The following is a 12,800-nucleotide window of genomic DNA, read 5'->3' as shown; positions in this document are numbered from 1 at the left end:
TTTAAGGGAAGCCGTGACCCGCCTGTCTAACCTGCTTCCGCTTGGTACAGCAGCACTTGGGGCAGGTGTCGATCACTTCCTGGGGTGCAGCTGCACACTCTCCGTGTATTCTTTTGTAGCCTTTCCTTTGGGTACCACCCTGGGGTCAGTGATCCTGGTTCTCAGCTGGGACAACCGGCAAACACCACCAAGAGGTTAAGATGTCCTCATTGACCACAGAGCACCAGAAGTCTTTGGAAGGCAGCCGCATGACAGACGTCACCACAAAGTCTGCATGGAAGACCAGAAACCACATCATGACAACGCAGATAACACCACAGTCATCTCAGTGACCCAGACCCCATCTGCCACATCAGCCTCAGAGAAAGAGGAGAATGACAAAGAGTCATTATTGTCCTTTTCAGTCAGGAGGGGAGGATGCTTGGTGTCCTGGAGCCTGTGTCCTGATGGCCGCATGGCTTCCCTGACGCACCCTCGGGTGCAGACGGCAGGTGCATCTGCATAAGGGGGACACCCACAGACACCTGACACTGGCTGTGCAGGAATTCCAGGGAGAGCATAACAGGATCTGATGCACAATGCTTGGGTGTTTTAGCACCAGATGTGTAAGATCTGCTCACTAATGATTTCTAAACATCACTTGAACACTTTGTGCCTTTTCTTCGGGGTCTAAGGTGCATGCTGTCGTATGTGATAGGATCTGAGGCCCAGGCGGGGTTGGCTGGCACTGCAGCTCCTCCCTGCCTGCTGCATCACCAAGGCCAGGACACCTCATGCAACCACATTCATGGCTGAGCCAGAGTGGACCCGGAGCTCCTCTCTGTCCCCTCCATGCCACCGGCCAGTCAGAGGGTGGCGGCCACCAAGCAGACGCTGGAGCCCAGAGCGGCACGGCCTCTGGGAGTCTCACCCAATTTTTAAATTCCTGGTCCTGTTTTCCAGCTGCTTTTACCCTCTCAACAGGCTACTCTTTCCTTGCACCATGAAAATATTTCTCAGCAAGGCCATTTTGAATGGCTGCAGGGCATGCTGGTATAATCCTGAAGCCAAGTTTGTATGACCAGTGTCCTTGCTGGAGTTCCAACTTGTTCCTAAATTCACTGTTAGTAGTATGTACAAAAGTTCTCTGAAAAGGACTTTTGGAGGAAAAATACTTTATTCCAGTGATCAGTTTGCAAACCACAAAGGCTCCGTGTCCGGAGGGCAGTGGCATGATCATGGTTCACTGCAGCCTCAACCCTCCAGGCTCAGACAGTCCTCCCACCTCAGCCTCCCAAAAGGGTAGTACCACAAGTGTGCACTACCATGCTAATTGTTTTTTTCTGGTAGAGACAAAGTCTGCCTATGTTGTCCAGGCTGATCTCAAATTCGTGGACTCCAGCTGTCCTCCCACTTCAGCCTCCCTAAGTGCTGAGACTGTAGGCTTGAGCCACTGTGCCCAGCCAGTTCTTTCCATTAAAAAACTATATAGAGACAATTTTTCCCAGAAGCATATCATGGGATAGGCATAACTTTCAGAGCAGTTTATGTTCACAGATTGAGCAGAAGGTACAGAGATTTTCCATATAGCAGCTGCGTTCACACATGCATAGCCTCCCCTATTACCAGCATCTCCACCAGAGTGGTACATTTGTCATATTTTATGAACCTACATTAACACGTTATTAGCACTCAAAGTCCGTCGTTTATATCAGGGTTCACTACTTTGTATACACACCAGCATGAACAGCTTTTCCCTAGTCCCATTTGTAGATCTGTAATTAATTCCAGCAGTCAACTCGTGTGGGAAAGAAATGAACCTTGGCCAGAGAAAAACCTGGCCTTCTGGAGCACCTCATCCAAAACCCCATCTCCTCGGTCAGCAATAGCATCCAAAGCCCTGGGGGCAGGAGGCGGCCTGGGGAGCAGACCCAAGGAGCTCACAATCCCTTTCTGGAGCTCAGCTTTGTAGCTTCGTATCAAGAGAGCAGAACATCACAGTCCCTCCCAAAGCAAAGTCCTGCCTGGTGCAGCCAGAGTGGACACTAATGAACAGCCACTGCGCCCCATTTATCAGGCCTGGAGACCAAGTGAAATGCTAACCTGGAATCTTTGAGGAGCTGTGCACAAGGTGGAGGTTCTAACAGTGCCCTTACCCGCATCCTCGGGGCCCTGTCCAAGCAAACCCCAGCGCCTCAAACGCATCACACCTCTAGGGGGAGCCATAGAATTGCACAATGCATCAACCCTCATCTTTGTCTACAACCTCCTGGTAGGGGTAAGAAGTGGATAGAGAAGGTGAGAGGCAGGAGGCCTCAATCAGCTTCCAGAGATGAGAGTGGAATGGAAAAAAAAAAAAAAAATAGCCTTAACAATAGCAATAACATTACGAATAACCTCAGATAATAGCTACTTCCTGTAGTTGTCATTCCTGTTTGGTGAGATTGTAAATCTTTGTTTTGGGTTTTCTTCTTTTTTTTTTCCCCCCCCCCGAGGGAGTTTAGCCCTTGTTGCCCAGGCTGGAGTGCAATGGCGCGATCTCGGCTCACTGCAACCTCCAACTCTCGGGTTCAAGCAATTCTGTCGCCTCAGCCTCCCAAGTAGCTGAAATTACAGGTGCCTGCCACCATGCTCAGCTAATTTTTGTGTTTTTAGTAGAGGTGGGGGTTTCCCCATCTTGGCCCGGCTGGTCTGGAACTCCCGACCTCAGGTGATCCAGCCGCCTCAACCTCCCAAAGTGCTGGGATTACAGGTGTGAGCCACCATGCCTGGCAAGATTGTAAATCTTGACATAGGTTAGTCTCTGGGTGACAGGGTGGGAGTCAGGTGTCAGGAAGCATTTGGGGGTCAAAGAGGATGGAGGAGATTGGTGCAGGGATCCCTGCAACTCTCTGGGTGAGTAGCAGAGGGCGCCCTGACCAGGGCAGGGAATGTTGGATACTTGGACATAAGGGGGCGTCATGGTGCCTTGGGAAGTCCACCGACTGTGCCTCAGAAGGGAAATTACTTGATCTCTGTGTGCCTCAATGTCCTCATCTGCAAAGTGGACATCAGCTCCTACCTTTATGAGCCTGAGAACAAAAGCCAGGCAGAATAAATGAACAACCACAGGAACAATAACAAACAAGGACAAGAGCCAAAAGCAAACAGAGATGAGCCCCTCTATCATCAGACCCCGAAATCCAGCCACAGTGAAAGCCAGGTCTACCCCTCAGATTTCCCAAACAACAGAAATCAAAGCTTTTTTTCATTAAAAGCAAAAAAAAAAAAAAAAAAAAAAGCCATAACATTTTGGCTGGGTGTGGTGGCTCATACCTGTAATCCCAGCACTTTGGGAGGCCAAGGCAGGTAGATCACAAGGTCAGGAGTTTGAGACCAGCCTGACCAATATGGTGAAACCCTGTCTCCACTAAAAATACAAAAGTTAGCCAGGCTTGATGGCGGGTGCCTGTAGTCCCAGCTACTTGGGAGGCTGAGGCAGGAGAAGTGCTTGAACCTGGGAGGTGGAGGTTGCAGTAAGTGGAGATTGTGCCATTGCACTCCAGCCTGGGTGACACACACACACACACACAAAAAGAATTAGCTGGGTGTGGTGACCTGTGTCTGTAGTCCCAGCTACTCGGGAGGCTGAAGTGTGGGGAGAGCTTGAGCCCAGGAGGTTGAGGCTGTAGTGAGCTATGTTCACGCCACTGCACTCCACCCTGGGTGACACAGTGAGACCCTGTCTCAAACAGAACAAAACCAATCCCTTCCCTGAGAGCAGGCCTACTCCCTATGACAGGCAGATGATCACCCACATAGCCTGACCTGGAAGGCCGCGGCTGCCCTCAAGGGGGCTATCCCCACTTAACACCCCGTTCCTAAGGCCAACTTCTGCCAGGCCCTCCTGGCAGCTGCCTGCTTCTCCCCCGACCTGGTAACCAGGCTTTGGGTTTTCACAGAGCCACTCCTTCTGGTGGGTGACTATTGCAGCTGCTGCCGGAAGCTTCCTGCCCCCTCCCCAGTGGATATTTTTTTAAAGTTGCTGAGGTGTCAGGGATGATGATTAACCTTCATTAAGCCCCCACAGCCTGCGGGTGCTGAGAATATTCGTGGGCCCTCACCTTTCCAGCGAGAACACAGAGGGGCCTCCCTCTGGGGGAGGTTTGGGGACGCAGGTGGGTGGGGTGCTGACGGCATTGGTGTGGGAGTGTGGAGCCCAGAGGGCTGGCGGGACAGCAGGTGGGGCGGGTGCTGTGCGCCATGAGATCAGGCCCGGCTTGTGACGCATGTGGACATGTGTGAGGCTGCTGTTCGTCTGTCATGGCCTGGTGGCGGCTGATGTTGACAGGTGCCATCTGGTCTGGGTCACGTGGTGGCAGGCAGCATCACTGACTCATGGGCTTGACAGCTGTCCAGCTGGGAACACAGGGCTCCTGGGGGTGGGGTGGTTAGAGGCATCTGTCTTTGGGAACTGGAGGGCTGGGGGTGGCGGAAGGCCCTGCGTGGGGAGGCTGAGGATGGGGGGTATGGTACACCAAGACAGATGGTGTGTGAGGCTCTGAATCGGTTCCCCAGTCTCCTCTCTGACCATCTGGAGGGCCCCCCATTCCCGAGGAACTGTTCCCTGAACAAGCAAGTATGCAAGGGCAGAGGATCAATTTCAGACTCAGGAGCCCCCACTGAGGGCCCCTGTTGAAGGGTCAGAGGGGGCCGGCAGGGCCTGAGGGACATCCTACCACGCCTTGCTTCCTCCCCATGCTGCTGCAGACAGGCTCTGCCCAGGACCTTTGTGATGGGCAGGTCACCCTGACTGGAGGTGAGGCGACCTGCCTGGAGCCACGCGGCGCCGGCTCCGTGAGCAACTGCACTGTCTTCTGAACCCCAGGCCCTCCCCACCCCATCACTTCCCTGGGGGTCTCAGATGGGCAGGAATGGGGTCTGGAAACTTCCTGCGAGAGCCAGGCAGTGACAAGTATGAGCTTTGTTTTCTTTTGCTAAAGATATGAGTGTACTTTTGTGAGAATGTGAGCGTTACATATGCGTTTGTGTGTTAGTGTGTGTGAATATGTGAATATGAGTGTGAGTGAGCATACGTGTGTGAGAGCATTAGTGTAAGTGCATGAGTGTGTTTGGGACTGTGAGTATATGTGTCTGAAAGTATGAGTATATGAGTGTGTGTGTGAATGTGTGAGAGTTGTATGTGTAAGAGTGTATATGTAAGTGATGTGTGTGTGATGATTGTGTGTATGTGTGTGTATGTGTAGGTGTGTGTGAGTGTGTGGGTGTGTGTTAGAGTGTGTGGGCATATGAGTGTGTGAGTGTATGTGTGTACATGTCTATGTATGGAAGTGTATATGTGCGGGTGTGTGTTGGAGTGTGTGGGTATATGAATGTATGAATGCAAGATTATGAGTATGTGTGAGAGTGTGTGTGTAAGTGTGTATGTGTGTGTCTGTGTGTTAGAGTGTGAGCATATGAATGTGTATGAGTGTATACGTGTGTATGTCTGTGTGGGTGTGTGTATGTATTATGAGTGTGGATGTGAGTGTGTAAGAATGTATGAGTATATGTGCTTGTATGTGTGAGTGTGTGGGTGTGTGAGAGTGTATGTGTGTGTCTATGTGTGTGTAGTTATGTGTTAGTGTGGGGATATTACTATGAGTGCATGAGTGTGTAATTATGAGTGTGTGTCTGTGTGTCTCTGTGTGGGTGTGAGTATATGTGTTGATGGAGTGTGAGTGTATGAGCGTGTATGAGTGAATATGAGTGTGCGTATGTGTGAGTGTATGTGTGTATGTGAGTGTATATGTGTGTGTATCTCTGTGTGTAAGTGCAGAGTATGTATGTATGTGTATGTGTGAGAGTATATGTGTGTATGTGAGAGTGAATGTATATGTGTGTATGTGTGGGTGGGTGTGAGTAAGTGTGGCGTATGTATGAGTGTGTGTATGTGTGAGTATATGTGTGTATGTGAGTGTGAATGTATATGTGTGTATGTGTGGGGGTGTGTGAGTGTATGAGTGTGGAGTGTGTATGAGTGTGTGTATGTGTGAGAGCATATGTGTGTGTGAGAGTGAATGTATATGTGTGTGTGAGAGTGAATGTATATGTGTGTATGTGTGAGGGTGTGTGAGTGTATGAGTGTGGAGTGTGTATGAGTGTGTGTATGTGTGAGTGTATGTGTGTATGTGAGTGTGAATGTATATGTGTGTATGTGTGGGGGTGTGTGTGAGTGTATGTATGAGTGGACGTGAGTGTGTGAGAATGCATGTGTGTGAGTGTGTGAGTGTGAGAGTGTGAGAGTGGAGAGCGTGTGAGTGTGTGTCTTTAGCATCCCAGAGAGCCAGGGTGGGAAGGTGTATGTGTTGCTCACCTGGCTGAGGCTTGGGTGGGATGCTGAAGGAGCTGTGCTCAGGAAAGGCTATGTGAGCCCCTGGGCCAAGCAGCCTCCTAAGGGGCCTGATGACAAGGTGTGGTCCCTCTGGCAGATGGCCTTGCAGCAGAGCCATGCCCTCCTGGTGGGCTCTGGCACTGGGGGCAAGGGTTGGCATTGAAGAACATGGCACGCTGCCTCCTAAGCACAGAACTGCATTGGGCAGAGTGCAGCTCCTGGTAGGACAGTGGAAGTGGAGGCAGGCGGAGAATGATCGTGCGTCTCCCTGAGTGGTCACAGGCTGATGAGTTCTGACCATGAAGACGATCAGCCACAGTTCATTGCAAGCAACAGAAACCAGATCTGGCTAATTTAAGCAGAAAGGATTTTTTTTTTTTTAGACAGAGTTTTGCTCTTGTTGCCCAGGCTGGAGTGCGATGGTGCAATCTCGGCTCACTGCAACCTCCACCTCCTGGGTTCAAGCAATTCTCTTGCCTCAGCCTCCTGAGCAGCTGGGATTACAGGTGTGTGCCACCAGGCCTGGCTAATTTTGTGTTTTCAGTAGAGACGGAGTTTCTCCACGTTGATCAAGCTGGTCTTGAACTCCCAGGCTCAGGTGATCTGCCCACCTCAGTCCCTCAAAGTGTTGGGATTACAGGTGTGAGCCTCCATGCCTGGCCAAGGAATTTATTAAAGGGACTTGGTCACTCACAGAATCATCAAGTGGACCTGAGAATAAAACTTAGCGCCCACCCAGCCAGGAACCACAGAGAAAACCGCCCCATGGCCCTGGGCCCACAAAGCCCCCAGGCCCCCCCACCGCTGCTTCTCGGCCACAGCCCCCGCTGCTGCTCCTCACCACCCTCAGGAGGGATCTGCGTGATCCGTTCTGCTCAGCAGTTGTCATTTCCCATTCCAATCTGACGTGGGTGTATCTGGAGGCGACTTCCAGGTCACAGGCTTCCACCCCACTTGCGAGGGATGCTGGGAAAGTGAGCTTCCAGTGTTCTTGGCTGCTTGGGAGGAGAGTGGGTTCTGTTTTGAAAGGCAGGTGGATTCTCCAGCATAGTCAGGGGCTTCAGAGGCTGGGAGGCCCAAAGAATTCAAATGTCCTTCCCACTAGGGTTCCCATCACTAAGAAGGACATTTGTGGGGTGCATTCTGTGAGCAGGGGTCTGTAGGTGCTTCTACGCACTGTTAAAACTCGTACTCTGAATGAAGAGACCTCCCCAAACAGGCTTTGTGTGAGCAACATGACTGTTTATTCACCTGGGTGCGGGTGGGCTGAGTCCAAAGAGAGTCAGCGGAGGGCGGTGGGATAGGAGTTGGTGTTATAGGTTTTGGATAGGCAGTGGAAAGTTACAGAAGTTACAGTTTAGGGCGGTTTTTTGCAAGCTGAGAGGGCGTTGTGGGTTTGCAAGCTGGGAGGGGTCCGTAAGGTCTGGAGTCATGAGGTTGACCAAGGTCAGTTACAAAGTCCAGTGGCCTTATCAATTGAGGCCAGAATAAGAAACAATAGGAGAATGTCTCAAGTTGGTTAGGCGCTGCAGGGGTTGATCTTTCTTCCACTTTTCATGGTCTTCCAGTTACTTCAGGTTTTCTAATTCCAGAAGGCCCTCCAGAGGTGTACGTGCAGGTCCTGGGGATCACCATAGCATCCACCGTGCTGTCAGCCTAAAAGACCTTACACACACCTAGGGAGTTTGCTGTCGGCCTGTAAAGACCCTTTATGGGACATGAATCAAAGGTGCCATTCCTTGAGATGCTTAACTCCAGTGTAGGATCCTGGTGTCAAAAGGAACCTTTAGATATGGCCCTACTGTACGTAGCATGACGTGTATAGCCAGAACAAAGCAGGTGTATGTGAGTAGGAACTTCATAAGCCATACTCAAGAGCTCAAAGGTGTATCTGGGGGCTGGGCACTGTGGCTCACGCCTGTAATCCCAGCACTTCAGGTGGCCAAGGCAGGTGGATCACCTGAGGTCAGGAGTTCGAGACCAGCCTGACCAATATGGCAAAACCCTGTCTCTACTAAAAATTAGCTGGACATGGTGGCATATACCTGTAATCCCAGCTACTTGGGAGGCTGAGGCACGAGAATCCTTGAACCCAGGAGGCAGAGGTTGCAGTGAGCCGAGATCATGCCACTGCACTCTAGCCTGGGTGACAAAAAAAAAAAAAGTATATTTTTGTCTATTAGTAACTGGATTTAGCAAAGATGTGGACTCCCCCAGCCTGATCTCGGCTACACCTGTGTCTGTCCTGCAGGTGTGGAAACTTCTAGATGCTCCCCCTTGTGAGTTCACCTCTGTGTCTACTACTGAGGCCTCTCCGTACAGGTAGAGTGACTTGTGGTGTAGCAGGAGTGGCTGTGGGAAACAGAGCTCTCGAACGCTGAATGGGGAAGGAAGGAGTTTATTATTATTGTGATTGTTACGGCCGGGAGCCGGGCGTTGGTCCCAAATTACTCAGCTCATCTAACAAAGGAAGGTTCTGTCATTATATAGGCTTACACTCCAGATATTACACATAGAGGAATTTTAGGTTTATAGCCTTAGAAATCACAATTGAAAGGGTTTTGGATTTACAGCTTTAGGAATCACATGTGAAAAGGTTTCTGGGTTTTACAGCTTCAGAAATTACATATGAAAAGGGTTTTGGGTTTATAGTTTTAAGAATCACATGTGAAAAGGTTCTGGTCTCTGGATGGAGGTTTGATCTTGTTTTAAGTAAAAACAGTTTCTTCCGGAGAGTTTCCCCTATACCAAGCGTGTCATTTATAGGAAGGTAAATTCAGGAGGCGCCAGTTGGCCAGTCTTTTCTTCTATTGAAATGCACTGTGGAAGTCGAGGGGGGAGTTGACCCCAGATGCCTGGGTCTCCTTCCTTAGTGGGAAGCCTGTTACATCCTCAGGCCACACCTGGTAAGGGAAGTGCAGGTGGGTCCCTGCTGCCCTGGTGTCCCCCAAATATACATGGGGGTATATACCTTTTCTAATGCCACCCCAGGGGGTATATACCTTTTCTAATGCCATCCACCCAGATGGGGCTGACGACTCATTTTAGGTTGGGCATTTGTGTTTAGGGGTGCTGCTTGCCCCTTCTCCCCACCTGCTGCTTGAACCTTAATTTCCTTTTGGGTGGTATCTTCTGGGATGACACATCCTTCCCCTCTCCAGGGCTTATGGCATCAGCTCTCAGCTCTCGAAGTTCAAAGCCAAGCTTTTTTGGCTCTACACAAAAGATTTCTCTTTCAAAACCCGGTTCTTGTAGGGGTATAGTCTCAGCTCTGGATTTCAAAGCCTCTTTTGCAACTCAAAGCCGAGGATTTGACGTGTTGTTCTGGGTTCCCCTGGAGAGCAAGGAATATAGGAAACCAACTTAGCATATGAATGCAAGTCAGTGGATATAAGGAAATTGTCTACAGTGGAATAAGTTAGTATCTCAAAGTGATGGCACTCAGCTCCCATACGCTGTCACTGATTCTTTGTGATAATCCTTCTAAGAAGGATGAGTTTGCCCAATCCAGAGCTGAGACTAGGGCGGGGGGAGCAAGACCCTTGTTCCAGGCACCATATTTAAAGAAGTGCCAAAAACATTGTCTCCATAATTAAGTAATAGTTTGATGCAATCATTGTAAAAGTAAAAATTACTGCCAAAAATCCATGATGAACAAAATATCAAAATTTTAAATAAAGATGAGATTTGTAGGCCGGGCACAGTGGCTCACGCCTGTAATTCCAGCAGTTTGGGAGGCCGAGGCGGGTGGATCACAAGGTCAGGAGTTAGTGACCAGCCTGGCCAACAAGGAGAAACGCCCTCTCTACTAAAAATACAAAAATTAGCTGGGCGTGATGGTAGGCATCTGTAATCCCAGCTACCTGGAAGGCTGAGGCAGGAGAATCGATTGAACCTGGGAGGCAGAGGTTGCAGTGAGCTGAGATCACGCCGCTGCACTACAGCCTGAACAACAAAAAGCAAAACTCCATCTCAAAAAAAAAAAAAAAAGATGAAATTTGTGTTACTGATTTTTCCTTGGCCTGAAGGTTCCCATAAATGGCTCCACGCAGCATTGGTTCTGATCTGGTCTTTACGGAGCTCACACCCTAGTACATCGGAAACAGGCTTCAAGCAAATATTTCACAGTTATTATTTATTTAGTATGATTGGAATAAGTACTTTGAAGGAGAAATGTGGGCGCTCAGGCATCTATAACAGGGGCTTGACGTGCTCTGGAAGGTCCTGGAAGGGACGTGTGTTAGTCTGTTCTGGTGTTGCTATGAAGAAATACCTGACACTGGGTAATTTATAAAGAAAAGACAGGCTGAGCATGTTGGCTCACGCCTGTAATCCCAGCACTCTGGGAGGCCAAGGAGGGTGGATCATCTGAGGTCAGGAGTTCAAGACCAGCCTGGTCAACATGGTGAAACCCATCTCTACTAAAAATAGTAAAATTAGCCAGGTGTGGTGGCGCATGCCTATAGTCCCAGCTACTCAGGAGGCTGTGGCAGGAGAATCACTTGAACCTGGGAGGCGGAGCTTGCAGTGAGCTGAGACTGCTCCATGGCACTCAAGCCTGGGCAATAAGAGTGAAACTTCTGTCTCAAAAAAAGAAAAAGAAAAAGAAAAAAGAAGAGAAAAGATGTTTGTTTTGACTCACGGTTCTATAGGCTGCACAGGAAGCATGGTGCCGTATCTGCACCTGGTGAGGGCTTCAGGGAGTTGACAGTCGCGGCAGAAGCTAAAAGGGAGGGGCGTTATCAGTTGGTGAGAGAGGGAGCAAGAGATAGGAGGGGAAGGTCCCAGACTCCTAAACAACCAGGTCTTGAGTGAGCTGAGCAAGAATTCACTCATCACCAAGGGGACAGTGCTAAGCCATTCATGAGGGATCTGCCTCCATGACCCCAATACCTCCACTAGGCTCCATGACCAGCACTGGGCATTACATATCTTCTTCTTCTTCTTTTTCTTTTTTTGAGATGGAGTTTTGCTCTTGTTGCCCAGGCTGGGTGGAGTGGAATGGTATGATCTCGGCTCACTGCAACCCCTACCTCCAGGGTTCAAGCAATTCTCCTGCCTTAGCCTCCAGAATAGCTGTGATTGCAAGCGTGCACCACCATCCCTGGCTAATTTTTGTCCTTTTAGTAGAGACACGGTTTCACCACGTTGGCCAGTCTGTTCTTGAACTTCTGACCTCAGATGATCTGCCCTCCTTGGCCTCCTAAATTGCTGGGATTACAGGTGTGAACTGCCGTGCCCAGTTTCAACATGAGATATGAAGGGGACAACATCCAAACCATATCAGGAGGTTTCAGCTGAGACCGTAAGGATGAATAGTATGAGCCAAGCAGAGTGGGAAGAAGAGGATTCCATGCAGAGGGACTGGCACGTCCAAAGGTCCTGGGGTAGAAAGAAGCTGGTCAGGTTACCTCATCTCCAAGTGGTGACTCAGAGATCGAGGATCCGTTCCATCCTTAACATCACAGTAGACAGGGAGTGGACGGCTGTGCATTGATGTGGCATGTTTCACTTCTGCCCACGTCTATTCGCCCAGCACTCATCCCAGTGTCTTATCCTCTGGGTTAGGAAAACTGGTTTTACTGAGGGCTCAGGAAGAAGAGGGCACAGAAGTTCCTCACTCTCAGTAGCCTCTGCCACAGAGGGACCGGGCCAGACAAGTCCTTGGTAGTGTTGGTTGGGACCTGGATCTGTATTCTTGGAGCAGATGATCTGATTTGCATTTGGTCACAGATCCAAGAAGGTATTAACATAAAGAGCTGCTGCCAGCCATGACCCCAGCGTTCCTCCCCGGAGGAAGGAGTCGTCCTGTCCACTTCGTAGCATCATGGCCTAACAGAACCCGTTAGGATGGTCGGATTTCCATCCACAACATGGAGGCGTGGACTTGGGCACCAGCCAGCTTCTCCCCTTCCTCACACTCCCATGGCCTCTGTTGCTGCAGCTCTGGTGTCTCTCAGGGGGACCTGAGAGGACTCTCAGCTTTCAATAGATCAGGCAGGTAACTTGCAGAGCTAGGGTTCCAGGTAAATATGATCCCCGGGCCATGCCTGGGCTCTGGTTTCTTAGGCAGGGTGGGAGGAGTAGGTGGCAGTGGCTGAGCCAGCCTGGTGTGTTTGGCTATCCACTGATGGGCTCAGGCCAATGGTGGGCCAGAGACTGCCTGGAGTTTGCTATCAGATAAGCCCTGAGCCCAGATCATAGGCCTAGGATAGCCCAGGACCTGGAGCCCTCTTTGATCTGTCTTCTGGAACCTGATTTGGGGTTCCTAGGCTTGCCCTGTGGATTTCAGGATACCCTTTAGTTAGGTAAACATATGAGCCCTGGGGCCTGGGATGGGAAAGGGAAGGGAAGTAGTGTGGTTCTTAGCCATTCTTGTCCTCTCTGGCAACATCAAAATCTCCAAGGTGGGCACCTCTAGAAATCTCTTTTTTTTTTTTTTTTTTTT

General features: G+C 50.0%; 1 long non-coding RNA gene across 2 annotated transcripts in view; it reads left to right on the top strand.

Moving 5' to 3' along the window:
• The first annotated feature begins 4,417 nt into the window (after positions 1-4,417).
• The window catches only part of LOC119467665, a 12,220-nt gene continuing 3,837 nt past the window's right edge, over positions 4,418-12,800 (top strand). The window contains exon 1 of one of the 2 annotated variants that reach the window (XR_005196208.1): positions 4,418-4,597. This is a non-coding gene — a long non-coding RNA (uncharacterized LOC119467665). Of the gene's footprint in view, positions 4,598-4,868; positions 4,934-12,800 lie in introns of those variants that run through there. The other variant, XR_005196207.1, reaches the window with a different exon arrangement.

Source organism: Cebus imitator, unplaced genomic scaffold (genome assembly GCF_001604975.1).
Source record: "Cebus imitator isolate Cc_AM_T3 unplaced genomic scaffold, Cebus_imitator-1.0 Scaffold316, whole genome shotgun sequence".
NCBI classification, from domain to species: domain Eukaryota; kingdom Metazoa; phylum Chordata; class Mammalia; order Primates; family Cebidae; genus Cebus; species Cebus imitator.
The sequence above is the reverse complement of the archived record's forward strand: the minus strand, read 5'-3'. Positions and strand labels throughout refer to the sequence as shown.